At 44.9% G+C, this 20,402-nt stretch overlaps 1 long non-coding RNA gene across 5 annotated transcripts in view; it reads left to right on the forward strand.

Moving 5' to 3' along the window:
* LOC114231348 (uncharacterized) overlaps positions 1-20,402 on the forward strand; it is a 91,031-nt gene that overhangs the window by 47,360 nt on the left and 23,269 nt on the right. For all 5 annotated transcript variants that reach the window (XR_008557746.1, XR_003617293.2, XR_003617292.2 and 2 more), the window contains one exon: positions 14,153-14,247. This is a non-coding gene — a long non-coding RNA (uncharacterized LOC114231348). The remainder of the gene's footprint in view (positions 1-14,152; positions 14,248-20,402) is intronic.

The raw sequence follows: 20,402 nt of genomic DNA on the forward strand, positions 1-20,402 counted from the left end.
TTGGGCCATTATTGAACATTGCAAGCAACTATTACCAAATGTATTCACTGAAAAAATTTTAGCCTTCTATATTTGCTGTATGCCTTTGTTTTCGATGAAGCGTCTCATGTTTCATTTTTGATGCCATGGTAGCCGAATTTCAGCAAGGGATCGTTCTCTCAGATTTCTCAAACATGAGAAATGAACCTAAAGGAGACCCAAAATGTCTCTAAGAACACCATCACTCTGAGCCAGTGTTTCCACAGTATTTTGCCCCAGGGCCAACCCTAGGCAGAGTGGATCTACTCTCAGGAGGCGTGGCCCTGGAACCTGCATTTTCAAACGCTCTTCAGCGACAGGGTCTGTGCTCGTGTTTGGAACCCACAGGGGCAGGACCTCGCCTGTGCAGGAGGCATCCCTAAAACCGAGTCTGAAACCAAAGCAAAACAAGCCTGTAGCCTGATGGCCTGGCTGTGGTCAGTTACGCTGCTTATTTATTCCTCAGGCGAGTGTTGTTTATGTAAACCACACTCCATCCCTTCAACTAAAACTTACACCTGGGGAGAGAGGAAGAGGCAGAAAGAGGATTTTAGGACATGCTGGCTGCCTGGATGTGAGATGGGGGTCCCGGGTGCCCCTCTGGAGTTCTTCTCTGCGGCTCCTGCCTCATGGAGTGCAGGTCTCTCACTGCGGCCACACCTGGTGCTCATCCAGAAACAACAGCATGGGGAGGAAACGAGCGAGGTCACACTTCTTAAAAGATCTTACAGTTCCGCCTTTGTGGGCGACCCAAGGGGTTTTTCAAGAGTAGTTATGACTAGACAAGACTTTAGAAACCAATTCACGAAGAAGAAATGAATCTACTGTACATACTTAAATACTCTCTCGAGTATAAAAATTCCTCTTATGTACACATATACATATATGTGTATCACTTATAAGTGAGACATGCATATATGCACATATATGCACCTAAAATGACTACCTCATTATCCTAGTGACAGTCTTGAGATGGTTTGTTTTTGTCCCCATTTGCACGGGTGTATCTCACACTCAGGGAGAGGAGTGACTTGCAGGCGCTCACCTGGCTGGCCCGTCAGGTGGGGGATGTGAGGCCAGGCGCTGGGCCCGAGAGACTGGTCACAACCCCGCTCTGTGCGCGTCCCTGTCAGAGAGGACGCCTGGCCAGTGTGCGGGCTGGCGAACACCGGAGCTTTTGGGCATCAGAACCTGGCAGCGGCCGTCCCGGTGCTGTTTGTGCGACTCTCAAGGCTTGGCAAGAGCCCGACATCCTAATGATGCGACGTGGCATGTCCTCGGCGGCAGCGGAGGAGCTGAAAAATGGAATTCTCCTCGGCGAGTCACTAATCATGAATATAATGAGGTTAGGGCTGCTTCGAGTGTCTCCAAATGAAGAAGAACATGACAAGGGCAGCGCGCTGCGATGAGGTTACACAGAGAGACCGAGGCGACAGCGCAAGATAAATGCAGCCGCCGCACCTGTGACTCCCGCGTGCGCTCCCAGCTCCGATGCTCTCCTCGCTCCGGTTCCAGCCCCAGTCTTCAGAGAAGCGCGCTTCCTGCAAAAGAGCCTGGTTTTTGTTTTGCTTGCAAACAGTCATCCCCAATGAAATGCAGGCGGGACTCGCTTGCATTTTCAGCTAATGCTTCCTCCTTCGTTAAAGACATAATAAGATGTTGCCATACGCGTGGAATAAAATACCCGTGGCTGTGTAAACAAGACCAGACCTTGCTCTGGGCTCCTGTGGGGCGCACACCACCCGCCAGACAAATGCAAGTGTCTCCGGGGTTTCGCCTACCTGGGTGGATTTATGTAAACCACATTTGGATTATGTAAAATGCGTGCCACATTTTACCCTGCTGCCTCGCTCTCCTAAGACACTGAACCAAGTCCCAGTCCTGCAGGAAGCGGCATCATTCATTCCCGCGGGGAGCTGGGTGAAAGGCGGGCAGTCATAGTTTCTGCTCCGCTCGCCTCTTCTGGAGGGAGTCTTCCTTGACACATTGGGATGAATTTATGAGCAGGACAAATATTTTAATATCCCGATGAAAAATAAATCTGTAAACAATGTTTCATTGCCACCAAAAGGATATAAAACATTAAACGGGTGGCAATAATTATCATTAAGTTTGTGAGAGACATTAGAAGTCTTTTCTTTTTATCAAAAACTATAATTATAATGCAAGTTCCTGGTAGAAAATTCAGAAAATGCAGATACACACACACACACACACGTGTGCTGAATTCTCATTGAATCTGCAGGGATTTATATGGTGGGTGCTATGCTCCCACCTTGAACTTGAAACAGCATGGTTGTACCCACAGTGCCTCAGGTGCAAAGCCAGCTCTCAGGTCCTCAGATCTACCTGCTTCCTTCACCTGTACCTCCCTGCACGGAGCAAGCACAGCACAAACGCCCCCAGCGCCGTTGTTTTTGCCAGTATTCCAACAGGTGCCAAAAATAAATGAGGGAAAAGACAGCCACCCTCAATCTGGAAATGCTCAGCAATTTGCCTTGATTTGCAAAATTAAGTAAAAGCCATGTTCTTTAGAAAGTTTGATACTGATATTTTCTTACATATTCTGCCCTTTTTAGGGGAAATATATGTGACTGCAAGTAACTGAAAGACGTTTTTTGTTTATTACAAAAAAGGCAGTAAAATGGTCTCTTCATAGAAATCCATCCTTGTTGTTGGAGCAGAAATTCCAAAGGCCTGAGGGTGTCAGGTGACTCTCTGAGCCGGAGGAGAACATCAGTATCTTGTCTTTCTCAGAAGTGCCACCTGAGGGCTTTCAAGGGAGGCCCGAGAAGGTTTGAAGCGCTATTTGTGTTTGCTTATTTCTGAGAACTTGGTTTGGGTGTAGCTAGAAAAAGGTCAAAGAAGGATAAACCACTGTTGTTGTCATTAAAAATCGCCTTGGCTGGATGGTTCAGTTGGAGCGCCATCCTGTGCACCAAAGGTCAGTGGGTTCAATTCCAGGGCAGGGCACATGCCCAGGCCCACTTCAGGGTTCATAGACAGCCATCTCCACATCTTAGGCTCCGCCCTCATAGCTGATGACCTCCCAAAGGCCCTGCCTCCTAACAGCAACCACATTTGGGGTAGGATCTCAACATATGGATTTTGAGGGACACAAATATTCAGCCCATAGCAACTCCCTTTCCATGAAAACACGCATACACAACAATTCCATACCTGAGGTATTCCTGACGTTTTGGGATGTACATGCACGTATGTGTGTTGTTTGTGAGCCCCGGAGAGCCAGGAACCAGCTCTTGCTCACCTCTGTTTCCTCCTCAGCTCTTAGCCGTCCCTGCGTAATAGGTGTTCAGCATATGCTTGCCGAATTGGGACAGAAATCTGCGAGTTGACTGGGATAGCTAATTTGATAAACAAATTGTTGTTAGTGAGTGAAAGCAGTTTAATGTTCCATTCTTTCTGGTTCACATTTTCGCATTGATATAGGAGTCTTGGGGGATTTGAGGGATGGGGATCTGGGGTGCTGAGATAGATTAGAAAATTTCTGAGATAGCAACTTCGGTAACCCTTAAATCATATGTAGGCAAAAGTCTGTGTAGGCATAAAACTTGACCTAAATATGCAAATGAGAAATAATGAAGCTGCCATTTGCTGAGTGTTTACCGTGCGCCAGGCACCGTGCTCAGCTTTTCTTACACGCACTAGCTTCCTTCGATTAGTCCTTACAATATTCCCATAAAGGCCGTGTCATTATCCCTGTTCTTACCGAGGCAGGAATAAAGGCAGAGAAAATAGGTAATTCACACCAAGGTCACCCTCAGCTAAGAAGGAACCCAGTTGCTGTTTAACCCAGTCTGTCTGACTCCAGGTCCTCCCAGGTGGCCCTGTTGTGACTGCCTCCCACCCAGGGGTAGGGCTGCTCTGCTGTGTTCTCCGGCTCTGCCGTGAATGGTGATATTGCATGAGTTGGGGAGGGAAGGTATTATGAGGATGTGGTAAAGGCTGACACACACAAAGCCTGCTGCATGCAAGCAGCGTGTTAACGCCTAACCATTGGGGACTTACTGGAAAAATGCCAAGAGCAGGAGGAAACGAAGCCAGCCAGGGCCCCAAGTGGAACATCGCCAAGCCAGTGCAGGATGGGATATTTGTGCTGATGGAAGAATCCAAGGGATGCTTTCTATCTGGGTGGGTTGCAGTATACGCAGGGACCCTAATGTCCTCTCCCTCTGTGGCCCGGCCTCGTGTTTAGATGGCAGGGGTAATGTGCAGGTGTTTTTATTTTATTTTTTTTGCCAACTTAATTTGATTTTCAGGTTTATAAAATGTTTTTACAAGTAAAAGAGTAGGGCCTTTCCTCTCCAGTTCTTGAAAACAAATAATTAAGAGCATTAGACAGCATTTGTCCTTGCCATTCATGGAAGTCTATCAGAGGTGAGTCTGGAAATAAAGAATTGTCTTAAATGCTGACTCTTTAAATATCCTTTAAATCTCTAAAGCAATTGTTTTTAGTGACAAAGTATTATACCACGGTTTTCAGTTTAACTTGTGATTTGAATGTGGTGAAGTACCGTCTAGCCTCGCTGGGAAGGGGTGCTGTTTGGGACCGATGTGGACAAACGCTTGTTCAAGGCAAAGCGGGTCTTAAAGGAAGTTACACTCTAATTAAAAGCTGTGCCTTTTATAGCTCAACGTTTGATTGTTTGTCTTTAATGAAAGTTTAGATAAAGGGGCTTGTTAATTATACATCTGTCTCCAATGTGGTCCTTTTCCATTTGCTTTTGTTATCACGGCTCTTTCCAATTTCAATTCGCCAACAGGGACATATCAAGCATTCTAAGTTATTAAGGGTTAGAGCAGAAAACCCTTAGTAATTAGTAAAAACATTTTACTAATGAATGCAGCTACCTGACCTCAAAATCAAAGTGTTTTCAGGTCACTTTGGTAAGTTGGATTGTAAGTAAAAGTAGAAAAAATGTAGACTTGTTCAAACCCATTAGTGCTATTCATTTTAATTTCAGATAAATAAAATAAATATTTTTGGCTTCAAATGAGGTTCATTTGTTATTAGGCTGCTAAAAGTTTGACTGATAAAACATAAAATATCATAATGTTATATGTGATAGCATGGACATTTTAGATCTGTCTTTTAAAAATACATAGGACTGCCCTAGCTGTTTTGGCTCAGTGGGTAGAGTGTCGGTCTAAGGACTGAAGGGTCCTAGGTTTGATTCCAGTCAAGGGCACATGCCTGGGTTGCAGGCTGAATCCCCAGTAAGGGGCATGCAGGATACAGCCGATCAATGATTCTCTCTCATCATTGATGTTTTTATCTCTCTCACTCTCCCTTCCTCTCTAAAATCAATAAAAATGAAAATATTTTAAAGACAAAATAAAAATAAAATATATAGGACTTAAATAAATAAAGAAAGTATACCAGTATGTGATATGCAAGAGATTATTAAATTAATATGTAGAAAAATACAAGAAATGAAAATTACAGAAAATATCTTAATATAAATGATCTGTAATGTTATGTCCCAACTGCAACTCCTTTTTAATATTTGAGTATACTTTTTCATATATACTAGAGGCCCGGTGCACGAAATTTGTGCATGGGGGGCGGGCTCTAAGCCTGGCCTGCACCCTCTCCAAACAGGGACCCCTCGGGGGATGTTCGACTGCAAGCAGTTGGACATCCCTCTCACACTCTGGGGCCGCTGGCTCCTAACTGCTCACCTGCCTGTCGGCCTGGTCACCTCCCAACTGCCTCCTGCCAGCCTGGTTGCCCCCAAACTGCCCCCCTACCAGCCTGGTCACCCCCCAACTGCCCCCTGTCAGCCTGATCACCCTACATCTGCCTGCCTGCCAGCCTTGTTGCCCCCCAACTGCCCCCCTGCTGGCCTGGTCACCCCCCAACTGCCCCCTCTGCCAGCCTGGTTGCCCCCCAACTGCCCCCCTGTCAGCCTGGTCGCCCCCCAACTGCCCCCCTGTCAGCCTGGTTGCCCCCCAACTGCCCCCTGCTGGCCTGGTCACCCCCCAACTGCCCCCCTGCCAGCCTGGTTGCCCCCCAACTGCCCCCCTGTCAGCCTGGTTGCCCCCCAACTGCCCCCTGCCGGCCTGGTCACCCCCCTACTGCCCCCCTTCTGTCATGGCCACCCTCCAAATGTCCCCCTGCTGGCCTGGTCACCCCCAACTGCCCCCTGCCAGCGGCCTGGTCACCCCCCAACTGCTCCCCTTCTGGCCTGGTCACCCCCCAACTGCCCCCCTGCTGGCCTGGTCGCCCCCCAACTGTCCAGAAGGAAGTCAGACATCTGGAAGATGTTCGGTCACCTGGTCTAATTAGCATATTATCCTTTTATTAGTATACTAGCTTTCCCGTTGCAGGAAAAATCCTGCAATAGGATTTCCTGCTGCACTCTACCCCGCCTCCGTTCCTCCCTTGCTGCCCGCCCCGCCTTCTCCTCCAGCCCGCCTTCGTTTCCCTTCGCCCACGGCCCTGACTTCGCTCCTCCCTTCTCCTCCCCCCGCACCCCTGGCTTGCTTGCTTCTTCGAAGCTTTACTCCCTTTTGCAGCTCTTGGCTTCTTTCGACACTGTCTTGATATGCAAATTAGCCGCCATCTTTGTTGGGGTAATTTGCATACTCATCCTGATTGGTTGGTGGGCGTGGCTTGGCTGGTGGGCATGGCTTAGGTGTAGCAAAGGTGCGGTCAATTTGCATATTTGTCTATTATTAGATTAGATATATCTTGGTGCCTAGATACACATATATTTATATGTAATCAGATATATTAACAGAGGTCATAATACATTATATAAATATATATTTATATATTCAGTTTCAGATTATGCTAGTACTTTTCTGTTTTCCTATTTGTTTATCCTTTATTAGTGATGATTTGGTGGCAAACAACAGAAACCCACTCTGAGTGATATAACCAAAAAAGGAATTCATTTGAAGGGTAGTTGGATGACTTTAACTAAATTTAGAAAAGATAGGAACTTAGAAAGTTCCAGAAGGTGTTTATTGCAGAAATTATTCTAGAGTTTCATTCAACTGCTCCATCTGCAGTGAACAACTCCAATGAATGTGAGACTTTTTTTGGTTACTCGTAAGAAACACTCCAGGGAGGGTGTGTTCCTTGGCCCAGGTTCAGGGGATGGGTCTTTCCCTTAGCCGGAGAGGGAAGGGTGAGAATACATTGATCAACAGTCCAAACAGACAGCATAGACAGCATCCAGAAGAATGGTAGTCTCCCTTAAAGAGATCTGAGAGTTGTCCTTGAAAGAAGGTGGAATGGACATGATGCCCAAACAAAACAAATGTTTGCCACTATGATTTTATAATTTTTTTTGTTATTTTGATATCTTCAATGAGATATTGAGTTTTTGTCAAGTAGTGATTCTCAACCCAGAGTGATTTTGTGCCCCAGGGACATTTGGCAGTGTCTAGAGACATCCTTAGTTGTCAAAACTTGGGGCATTGCTACTGGCATTTGGTGGGTAGAGGCCAGAGATGCTGCTAAACATCCTATAATGCACTGGACTGTCCCCATGACAAGGAATGGTCTGGTCTAAATGTCAATGGTCTTGAAGTTGAGAAACCTTGTTCTGAGTCAGTCAATTTGTATGTCTTATTCCTCTACAATCCCTGTATGTCCTAGTAGATAACTGGATAATTTTATTTTCAATGAGTTCCCCAGATGATGTGAATCTGGGGATGGCATTTTGAGAGTCACTGAATTAGTTCAAGATAAAACAAAACAAACAAAAGCAAGCAAAGATTGTTACTGAAATAATTCCGGAACTCGTTTAGAAGTCAGAAGTTGCTATCTTTAGCTCTAATTTAAGTCATGATTTTAATCATTTTTCTTCCCAAGACATGTATAATCATCTGGTCCAGTACAAGGAACAGCCCCAAGGAAATGGTTGGATTTGTCCAAGATCCCATAGCTACTTTGTGGCCAAACTCAGAGAAGTTCCCTCTTTTCAGTACATCCTGTTGTCTTCCTAGAATGGGCAATGGGGAGCTATTGCAGGGCACTTTACAGAAAGCATCCGGGTGGGGGGCGGGAGGGTAGAATTATAGGAACACAACAGATGTTTGGAGAGTAAATGCAGCAGTTTGGGTGTTCTCTCCGACAGTCAAGCTTTAGATGTCAGTAGGATCAGTTCCCCATCTCTGAGATGCAACTTTCCTCCTGTGGGCAAAAATAGCACCCTTGGGCTGCTGGGAACATGTTCAGCTCCCTTCTCATAAACACTGCGAAGACAGCAGAGGTCGAATGTCCTGCTTTTGAACAGAGGTTGGGGATGAACACAGAGGACCTTAGAGAGATTGATTCCAAAGTAGAAGTTCACCTTTCACCAAGGTGAGTATTAAAGGGAAGAAAAAAAAAGAGGATTTGCCTTTGAGAATCACCCTTTAATAATGCAGACCATCTGGTTCCCTGATTTAAAAGATCTTTTCCTTGAGGCTCTTGGGAAAGCGTGTCTCTCACTTGCTCAGTGTTGGCTTCCCATGGTTTAGGAGCAGCCCAGCAGCGAATTCCCCAGCACCACCTTCCACACTCCCTCAGATACTTGACAGCACTTCTATGCCCTGAATTAATCTGAGAGTAGATCCTTATTGCCACAAGCCCAGCAGCAAATTCATGGTTGTTTGCTGCAGGAAGCGTCGTTGCCCATCTGGTGACAAATTCTTCCCTTTTCCTTTCCTCCCTCCCTCGCTCCTCCCCTCCCTCCCTCCCTCCCTCTCTTCCTTGCTTTGTGTAGACAGCAAACTTTCTTGAGCAATGGGTGTTGCAGGGGCAAAGAAGGCAGAATTCTTAGTCTCAACAAGCTCATGGTCTGTTCGAGATCATTGAACTTGATCCTGAATGCTTAAAACCCAAGGCAGAAATGTAGTTTACAGCATCTGACCTTCATATTTTAAAGATTCTTTCATTTAGTCTTTTGTTATGTCAACCTATAGTTATTGAGCTCCATTCTGTTGAGTGCTGGATATACTGGAGTGAACAGGACCTGAAGGTCTCCTATTGGGAGAGGGTGAGAAAATAGACAAGAAACAAATGAACAAGAATTGCTGATCCTGAGAAGTGGTTATAATAAGAATAGATCAGCAGAGTAACTAGGCAGGGAAGCTTGAGCATGGAAGGAGGTGATAGGTGACAGATGGGCTGAGATATGAAGACCAGGCATGCTGGGATCTTGCTATCCAGGTTGTGGAAACAGCAAATGCAAAATTCCTAAGGCAAACATGGTGGCAAACCCAGGGAGCTGAGAGCAAACCCATGGGACTGGAGGACCATGAACTTTAGGGGGTGGTGGGTGATAAAACACAAGACCAACAAAAGCAGAGGCCAGATCAGTGGGTCTTATGTACCTTGGCAAATGGTTTGGATTTTATTCTAAGTGTAAAGAGAAGGAACCATTGGCGTACTGTGAGCCACAGACGTGACTCTAGCCAAATACATTAGTAAGGTTCAGGTGTCCTGGGACCTCCCGAATGCCATTATGTCAACATGACCTCTGTATATGCTTAATTATACCAGTTGAACTGCTATGTCCTTTTATATAAACAGAGTATGACCGCCAACTCCTTGGAGCCAGACCTACTTTGATTTCATTCTTCTTAAGAGAGGTTATGGAATGTTTATCACAGAAGAATCTCTAGGAAAATGGATTTGGGACAGACAGTTTCATTTAAAGGTTGGGGTGTAGACTATGTGACTTCTCTAAGCATCAGAGGGTCATAACAATTTTCCAGGGAAAAAATAAAGTTGCCTTGAACTAACTATCTTGTCTATTAACAGAGGCCTTTTTCATGTCTTTCTTAAACACCCAATCTGCCCAGCTTCTGTAGGTATGACGTATGCCTTGCCTGCAATGTCATTAGAGCAAACCCCTGAAAATCCCCCTTTCCTGTCTCCACTAGTTAACTGGTTGGTATTCATTATCAATGGGCATACTAACGCTTATCCTAACGATTATTTGGTTTTGCAGATGAGAACCAAATAATCATTAGGATAAGCATTAGTATGCCCATTGAGCATAAAAGCATTTGGGCATGAAGACAATGAGAAAAAAACAAGTTACATCTTGTCTTGTCATATTTCCATAGCAAGTAGAAAAATATGCTAGTTGAAAACTCCCCAATAAATGTTAAAGTTATTTCCTCTTTGTGGCCAACTGCTCTTTATTGGTCTCTTCTATTTTTACACCAATAGAAGAGAGAGAGAGAGAGAGAGAGAGAGAGAGAGAGAGAGAGAGAGAGAGAGAGATTGCTGATTTTACTTTATGGGCCCGTATTTGCAGGGTATATCTCCATGACCTTGAGAGAGGGCTTTCACATGTTTGCCCAGTGTAGGCAGGAGTTCGGTTTGATTCCCAAAGCAGCTGGAGGTGTTTTCTCTGCCTGAATTCCAGATCTTGCCAAACTATAGGCTCCAACTTAAATACTTATGCAAAATAATTGCCGAGTAAAAGTGGTATTTGCACCAATCCCTCTAAATGCAAAAATAATACTGTCTATAGAATTATGGAAGAAGCTTTGATTGAGAAGCGACAGCAGAATTTGCAATAATGAAGGGAGGGACCAAGACTGTTTGGAGACCTGCCAGGTTCTTGCAATTACTTTTGCTTAGAAGTCAGCAGGATGCCCTGCTGTGGCTTGCAGCCTGAGTGGGCACTTTGCTTCCCAGATTGGTTGGAGCTTGGTTTGGTTTTTGAATTTAGGACTTTACCTCCTCCCTCTCCTCCTCCACTCCCTCCCTCCCCCCCACACACACACTTTGCCCAGACTTTCTCTAAAACAATGGTAGATGCACATGGAAAGAAGACAGGCTGGGTCACTTTTTGAGTCCCGGGAGTGAAATAGGGAAGAGGAGATGTATCAAAATAATGGTGACCCCCCTATGTCATCGTGCCTCAGGTGTGAAGTGTGAACGTGGATAGTTCTCCAAATTCTTCCACATTAAGATATAAAGGGAATAGTTTTACAATCAATGGAAAGGCTCACCGGATGCAATAATCTGATAGGGCTGGCCTGGGTCATGCATGTGATCAAATTCCAGAACTGTTGAATGAGCTGTTTGGCCAGCATTAGAAACAAAAACAATAAGAGGAGTTTGTGCTAAGCCCACTGGATGAGTTTATTGGGGAACAGGATAGTTATATAGTATCAGCCTGTCTCCCCACTTTTATACATGGAAAAAGAAAACAGGCAAGTCTCCCAGAAACTACCTCACCCTTGTTATCAAGGTTAACTTAATCAATATGTAGTAGGCATGTGTAACTTGGATCTTATGGGGAAACCATCAGACCCAAATTGAGAGACATTCTACAAAATAGCTGTGCTGTGCCTTTGGAAAACGTCAGTGTCATGAAAATCTGTTCCAGATTGAAGACACTAAAGAGACAAGACCATCAAATGCAGTGCATGACCTTGGATTGGATCCTGGATTAGGAAAAAAATGGTACCAAGTATGTTATTGAGACAATAAGTAAAATTTGAATATATATACATTCTATGTTAGATAGCACTAATATATCAATATTGATTTCCTGGATTCAATAACTGAATTGGGGGTTGTGTCAAATAATATATTCTCAGGAAACACATTTGCAGTAAGGTACTTGGGATGAAAGATCAAATTGTTTAACTGAATAACAGCAGTATGCATGTATGTTCCCTGTGCATATTTTCTATGTGTGCACACACATCCCAGAGAGAAAGCTAATGTGACAAGCAGTGATCTAGGTGAGCAGTATGTGGAACTTGATTTACTAGATGGACTACTATTTTTGCAACTTTTCTGTAGGTTTGAGTTTTTTCAAAATGAAAAGTTAAAAAAGAAGCGAAGGGGAGGGGAATGGAGAAAAAAAGAGTAGGAGAGGGAGGGGCTTAGAGACATTTGAGGTCTTTAATTACTGTGAGGACTCTGCAGCCACCACCCGCTGTCCTCAGACCTTATCTTGGCCTGGATGACCCTACTGGCTGTTTGTTACATTCACATCACCTGTATTCTCTTTCAAATCCGTTGAGAAGAGACAGTGGGCAGAAGGAAGGGCATGCTCAACCTTTCACTGTGAATTTGGAAGGCTGAGTGTGTCCAGGAACAGAGTAAGCCTCTTCTGGGGGCTGCCATTCAGTCCATTCACAGTGGCCTTGCAGCATCTTCTATGGAATTCGGATTCCCTTGAAATGAATCAACTGGCATCCTTTTCCTAAGATACTTCTCTGTTCAATGTTTCTGGGGGTCGTCTAGCTAGCTGACTAATTAATGAACTAACTAGCTAACTAACTAGATAGCTAACACAGGGTTTTGTTTTTCTTTTCATGATGTCTAAAGCCCACCTTCCCAGCCTCTTAAACTAGCCTTTGATTTGTGAGAAAAATATTATGCCCCACCCCTCCCCACCACCACCAAGAAAACGACTCAGGAAATAGTGAAGAAGCACAAAATTCCTGTCTCTAAACCTTTTATAATTACCATTATTTATCTACAATAGTCTGCTGGAGGCTTGGGGTGGAGGCGGGGAGAAAGTGTTGCGGAAGAGGTTACAGAGAGAGAAATTTCTCTCAGCATGTTCCAGCTCCAGGAATTCTTGAAAGTCTGAGAAGGAAGGAAAGGTAGTTAGTTAAATTTTATGAAATGCAGATTCTGTTTAGGTATTATATTTTTTTGTTTACATTGCTTTGCAGAGTTTCATCGTGTACACCATTAGAAAAAATTTTAGCTATATTATTATGCTCAAAGGGGCTACTCAAATATCTCTATTTCATAGTCTCTGATTTGTAAATGAGTGTATAGTAACTATGAGACCATGTCCTACCACTGAGGTTCTAATAACTGGAATTTGATTCTTTAGTTGTGAAGGAAGGAAGTAAGCTGATTTTGTGGGGAGTGAATAACATAACGCCCCAGAAGGCAGCTGTGTGACTGCTCAAGTGTAGGCCTTGAACTTGTGCTAATTCCTTTCTATCCACAAGTGAAGAACAGAACTAAAATCATTTAGAAACTTTTGTAGCAATTTATTAGAAAAATTTTATTTTGAAATTAATAAAAAATTGGAGCCCCGTATTTTCTGTTTAATTTTTAAATTTTGTTTCCCTGATTTTATTTTTATTGTATTTTACCAAAAACCCCAAAAACATTGGTCTGTGATGAACTGGGGTTGGGAGGGACTTTGTCTCTTTACCATAGCATAGACAATTGGAGAAGCACTGTGTTTGGGAACCCAAGGTTTGGCCTCTGTTAAATGTTTTGGACATTTTACTCCAATCTCTCAATTCTGCCTCTTTTTGTAAAAAGCCACTTCATCCTTCCTTCCCCAGAGACTGCCAATCTCCACTTCTCAGTTCCCAAAGCACAAGATGGCTTTGACCGACCCCAGCATTGAATCATAGCCCCATCTTGCCATAGTGGGTGACCTTGAGGAAAGTCCTTGACACCTTAAACTTCACTTTTCTCTGCAATAAGAAGATATACTATTGTTCAGAGGATTGTTTAAAGGATTAAATGAGATAACACGTACCAACATTTAGCACACAAAGTGTACTAAGTAATTATTAGCTGGGATTCCCATTCAGAATTGAGTTGGCATTTTTTAAAGGGTCTGCATATTAGAATACCTAGATCAGTTAAAATGACTGTTAATAAATACTACTTCATGTAAATCCATGGGAATCTCCCTTGCACTGCCAGGTACAGCCTTACTGATTGCCCACTGCCCTTCAAAAGCACTGCTCTCACAGATGACAATATAAGCAGTAAGGGGGGAGGTGTCACACAGGACCCAGGTCCTCACTCTCTGCTAATCTATGAATAATGCTGATCTTTAAATTAAAGGGAAAACACAAGGTGGGATCAGGATCAAATACTTTATTGATTTTCAGACTCTCTTTATCATTATTAAAAAGAAAAATGAAATGATGAATATAAAAGTAAGTAATTTCAACACTTTCATATTATTTCAAATATTAGCATCATGGTAATTGCTTCATTAAGAAGAACATTTATTCAATTGAAGTGGCTTAATAGATTCCAGAGTCTAATTTTAAGCCATGTTGACAAATAGAAGGCATATACTGAATGACTGGAATGATTTGGATGTTCAAATGTAGTGGTTCTTTGATCCACACTTCTCTCTCATTCTTTCTCTAGGATTTCTGGAATACTCTATTAGAGCTATTGAAGAGAAAAATGTACCTGGACAACTCCAAATGGGGAAGGGGTAAAATGATAACATGTCAAAGAAAGTGAGTATCTACTTATTTATTAGATGATGGAGTACCATTTAATCTCCTGAACCCAAGCATGGATGGGTCGGAGGTGCAAATGAAATGATATAAATAACAAAGTGACAGTTTGGTGAAGTTAAGCCTGAACCATATTCATTCTGTATCTTCTGGACACCCAATTCAATGTTTTGCAATCAAATTACTGTTTAGTCCCACTTCAGGGGCAATGATTAGCATATTTATTGGGTAATGATGAGCTATCAAATTTCAACCACTGGTCAGAAACATGTTACTTGCCTGATCCTGGGTGAATAGCCTAGAGCCAAACAGATGGCTCCTGGCTCTGTAATGCCAACAGGCTGTTGGAAAGCTCTGTCTTTACCCCTGACCCCGAGCAGCTGGAAATGAGGATTTAGCGAGAAAAAAACAACCTTAGAACAGAAAAATCAATTGCATAAATAAGATGGACTTCTTGTTTGGGAGGATTAGGAGGGAAGCAAAATCACTGAGAATGTATGATCAGGCCATCTGAAATAGAAAAAGCCCGTAATTCTAACGTGGAGGATTGTGTTTCTGTATTTGACATGACAACATATAGCCATTAAATACACAGTATCTGGCATCAGAAAATTGTGGGTTTCAATCTCATAAGTAACCACCCCAAAACTGAGCGAAAGGATCAGTGATTATTGCTCACAAGTCTACTGCTTGACTTGATGGTTATTCTTGCCTGGGCGGGGCTTGGCTGGTCTCTGCTAGACTCTTTCATGCTTCTTGGGTCAGTTGGCATATCACTTGGTATTGGCTATGTAGGTTGACCTCACCTGGAAGGCCCTCCCCATGATCTCTCAGTCTCCAGTTGGCTGGCATGAACTCATGCATATGGCGACCTCAGGGGTCTGCGACCCAGAACAGAGCTTGCAAGCTCTTGAGGCAGGGGCTGGGCCCTGATACACTGCCACACCCACTGTATTCAGTTGGCCATGGTAAGTCTCAAGTCCAACAAGATTAACAGAGTGGAGAATAGATCCCGCCTCTTGACTGAAGGAGCTGCAAGGTTCCATTGCAAGGGTGTGGCATTCGGGTGAACTGTGGCCATTTTTGTGAGTAATCTACCATACACACTCATCAGATATTGGACTTTACATAACTAATCTTTAGTTTCCTTGCATGTAAAATAGAAACAATAATTATATTGCTCTCAAGGTATTGTTGTGAACATGAAAGGATATGAATAAAAAGGGTATGGCTCACTCTTTGGGCACACAGAAGCCCTCAGTTAAGTTGGTATTAACACCCTATATTGTTACTTCTATTACTTTACTAGAACACCAACTTATTTAGGAAGACAGACAACTCCTTCTGGGGTTGTTCTTTGTCCTGTACTGGCTGAAGCTACATACCACTTATGAAAAGTTGAGCATCTGCCAGCTGGTGGTCAGTGTACATCACAGTGACCGGTTGTTCTGCCATTCAGTCGATTTGCATATAAGCCTTTTATTATATAGGTTAATTTAGTTCAGATCATCTAGAATTCATTGAAATTCATCTCTCTATTGCACACACTGTTCCAGGAACATTGATGTTCTTAGTATTTCTCAGAGCAGCTAATACACAGTAGATACTCAATAAATATTGGCTGAATGAATGAATGTGTCCTTATCTGAAAAACATCTATTTTATTTTGTTTATTTCTTGTATGTCTCAAGAGGCCAATGTTGGAACACATTAACTGAACAATTTATTTTTGCTGAATTAAAATTTTCCCTCCAATTCATATAATTTGACTATCTCTGTCCCCCAGACAACACCCTCTCCAAATATACCCACACATACCCCACCCCCCAAGGATAGATTTTTAACCTTTACATTCAGTTTTATGTCAAAAGAGAGTGTTGATCTTTGGGATTTCCTAAGAAATTTGATGTTTACATTAGGTGCACCTTCCAGGCAAAGCAAAGATCTCTCTCCCTCTCCCCCAGTCTCTGTATATATAAACACATGTATATACTAGTATACACATGCAAACTCTCTGTCTCCCTCTACATATATGTATATAAATTCATGCACACATATAATTTATACATATACATCATACATATATTTATATTATATATGACATATTGTAAATATATTTATTAATATAACATATAATCCTATATAATAAAGAGGTAATATGAAAATTAACCCTCATGCCCTCACAAGATGGCTGTCTATGACCAAACAACTGAACAAGCAGGCAGCAGGGGTGTTAGTGAAGGACGACCAAACGACTGAACAAGCAGGCTGCATGGGGCGACCAGGCCGGCAGGGGGGGTTAGTGAGGGACGACCAAATGACTGAACAAGGAGGCTGTGTGGGGTGACCAGGTCAGCAGGGGGGGTAGTGAGAGATGACCAAATGACTGAACAGCAGGCTTCATGGGGTGACCAGGCTGGCAAGGGGGCAGTTAGGGGCGACTAGGCCGGCAGAGGGGGGCAGTTCGGGGTGGCCAGGCTGGCAGGGTGGGGGCAGTAAGAGGCAACCAGGCTGGCAGGGGGGGCAGTGAGGGGCAACTAGGCTGGTGGGGGGGACCAGGCCAGCAGGAGGGGTAGTAAGGGGTGACCAGGCTGGTGGGGGGGCAGTTAGGAGCGACCAGGCCAGCAGAGAGGGGGCAGTTGAGGGCGACCTGGCTGGCAGTGGGAGGCAGTTAGGGGCAATCAGGCTGGCACGCAGAGGCAGTGAGGGGCAATCAGGCCAGCAAGGGGGGGGCAGTTAGGGGCAACCAAGCAGGCAGGCAGGTGAGTGATTAGGAGCCAATGGTCCAGGATTGTGAGAGGGATGTCCTACTGCCAGTTTAGGCCCAATCCCGGCAGTCAGACATCCCTCAAGGGGCTCTAGATTGGATAGGGTGCAGGCTGGGCTGAGGGGACCCCCCCATGCACAAATTTTGTGCATCAAATTCATGCACTTGGGAGGTGGTTCCTTCAGCCTGGCTTTTGCCCTCTAGCAGTCCAGGAGCTGGCAGTTGGACATCCTTAGAGCTGCTGTGGAGGCAGGAGAGGCTCCCACCACTGCCACTGCACTCAGCAGCCATGAGCCCAGCTTCTGGATGAGTGGCGCTCCCCCTGTGGGAGTGCACTGACCACCAGGGGGCTGTTCCTGAGTTGAGCGTCTGCCAGCTGGTGGTCAGTGTGCATCACAGTGACCAGTTGTTCTGCCATTCAGTCGATTTGCATATTAGCCTTTTATTATATAGGATCTACACTAATAAAAGAGAAATATGCAAATTGACCATACCTCCACGATGCCCACCAGCCAATCAGGAGTGAGTATGCAAACTAACCCAACAAAGATGGTGAGTTAATTTGCATATGCAGGTGCGGAGTGAAGACTAAAGGCTCAGGCCCGAGCAAAGACTGAAGACTGAAGACTGAAAACGGCTAAAGACTGAAGACTGAAGAGGCTTGGCTTCTTCGCTGTGGCTGGGGTGAAGGCCTGGGTCCTAGGTGCCGGAGGTAAACTGGTGCCAGCAGCCAGCGGAAGGAAGGCCTATTGCATGAATCTTCATGCAACAGGCCTCTAGTATTATATAATTATACTAGAGGCCCGGTGCACGAAATTCGTGCACGGGGGGTCCCTCAACCCAACCTGCACCCTCTACAATCCAGGAACTCTCAGCGGATATCCTACTGATGGCTTAGGCCCACTCCCCATGGTTCTCTGCTCTCTGCAGGGCATGGAGGTTTCCCTGCAGCCATGGAGATGAAGCCCCCATGTCCTGCTGTCGCTCTCTGACTGCTGCCACCATGTGCCATGTGAAGGAAGCTCCAATGCCCTGCAGTGTGCTCTGTCTGCTGGGCCTGGGGGCTTCCCAGACACAGACACACTAAGGAAGCCCCCATGCCCTGTTGTTCAGGCTCTGTCTGTGGGGCCCAGGGGTGTTCCCACCACCACTGCCCACTAAGGAAGCCCCCAAGCCCTGCTGTCTGGGCTCTGTCTGCCATGTCTGGGGACTTCCCTGCCACTGCCCCACTAAGGAAGCTGCCATGCCCGGCATGCAGGGCCTGGCGGCTTCTTGGCTGCAGAGATTGGGAAGCCGCCATGCCCTGCTCTGCTGGCACTGGAGTCTTTCCTATCACCCACCAGCTCCGTGTGCGCAGGGCCTGGCGTCCTCCCAATCGCCGTGGCGACCATTAGGAAGGCCCCAGGCCCCGCTCCTCCGCCGGCTCCGTGTGCACGTGTGCGCATGTGCGCAGGGCCTGGCGTCCTCCCGATCACCACAGTGACCATCGGGAAGGCCCCAGGCCCCGCTCCTCTGCCGGGTCTGTGTGCGCGTGTGCGCAGGGCCTGGTGTCCTCCCAATCACCACAGCGACCATCGGGAAGGCCCCAGGCCCCACTCCTCCGCCGGCTCCGTGTGCTCGTGTGTGCAGGGCCTGGCGTCCTCCCGATCGCCACAGCGACCATCGGGAAGGCCCCAGGCCCCACTCCTCCGCCGGCTCCATGTGCGCATGTGCGCAGGGCCTGGCGGCTTCCCGCTGCTGCAGCACTAAGGAATCTGCCATGCCCTGCTCTCAGTGCTCTGTTTGCTGGTGGGACAGGCCAGACACTCCAGCAGTGGGGCTGAGGGGACTGGGCGCCGCCATCTTGTGGGTATGGGGGCCGCCATTTTTGTCGCGGAGTGATGCCTAATTTGCATATTACTCTATTATTAGATAGGATAACACTTATATTTATATTATATAGTACACATATATTGATACAGTACACATATATAATATATTATATATAGTATGTAATATTATCTATACATATAACTATATCTAATTGGATGTGTTCAGGTGTTGATTTTTAAACCCAAGGTTAAATTATGTTTTTTAAAAATTAGTCATTTATTTTCTATCAGACCACTCTTGGTATTCAGTCTCCGATGAAGCTTTTCTTTAAGATGATTGTTTGAAATACTGTTAAAAGGACTTTGGCCATGTGACACCATGTGACTTGGAAAAAAGAAAGGACTAGCCAAAGGAACTGGTGCGTTTAACGTGGTTTAGCAGAGACATTAAGGAGGTACACCAGCTGGGTTCCAATTCCCTAACACTACTTGTAATTCATGTGCACTATTACAACTGAGCGCTGTATTGCTTGTCTTTATGCTTATTCTAAAACAACCCATGCTTAAGTTTTCAGTTGTCACAACGTACAGGCTGTTAACTTCAGTGCCAGACAAGAGCAACACTTAGGTCTTGTGTTAATCTGCTACATATTTATTTACTGCTGAAATATCTCAATATAATTTTGGGGGCAAAGGACTTTCTTTCCATGAACCTGCTTACTGAGAAATGAGTTTGATCAGGGTCAGGTGGCCCAGAAGGTAAATGTACAATGAAGTTAACTAGATAATGTGGTAATCCATCACATTCACACTGTGCATCCAACTCCAAATATATTTAATAACACAGCAGCAGGGCACTTAAAGAAATATCTGTGGATCAATGTGGAGGAAAGCCACATTCTGAAGCAAGCAACATTTATCTTTTTAAAAGGTTCCATCTGTGTCTCTCATTTTAATAGCTGAATTCTGTTTGTCTTCTCAGTGGTCTAGAGCAGGGGTCCTCGAACTTTTTAAACAGGGGGCCAGTTCACTGTCCCTCAGACCGTTGGAGGGCCGGACTATAGTTAAAAAAAAACAACTATGAACAAATTCCTATGCACCCTGCACATATCTTATTTTGAAGTAAAAAAACAAAATGGCAAAAACACCCACATGTGGCCCGCGGGCCGTAGTTTGAGGACGCCTGGTCTAGAGTCTTGGAGGAATCCTTAGCTCTTCTGTTATTTTTGATGAAAAGTATTGTTCTCATTTGGCCACTGGTTATAACTTCCAACCTGAAAGCAGGTCACCCTGTAATTTCAAGAAAACAAGCGAAAAAGTTAATACAATACAGCGCCAGAGGAAAATGTCTGAGGCCTGCAATTGCCATCAATTGATGGGCCAGGTGGCTGTTTTCTGAAGTGGTACCCAAGGGCCGATCCAGACCCGCTGGAGTCATTTCAGAATTCTAATCTAAAATGAAGGTCAGGAATAGGATGGATGGGAAACAGGGCAGGGTGCAGGTCTTGGGATTTAAAATTTTGGTATTTTTTTCCCTTTAAGTAGAAAATATTAAATCACCATAAGGCCCTCCCATA

The sequence above is a fragment of the Eptesicus fuscus genome, chromosome 12 (assembly GCF_027574615.1).
Source record: "Eptesicus fuscus isolate TK198812 chromosome 12, DD_ASM_mEF_20220401, whole genome shotgun sequence".
NCBI lineage: Eukaryota > Metazoa > Chordata > Mammalia > Chiroptera > Vespertilionidae > Eptesicus > Eptesicus fuscus.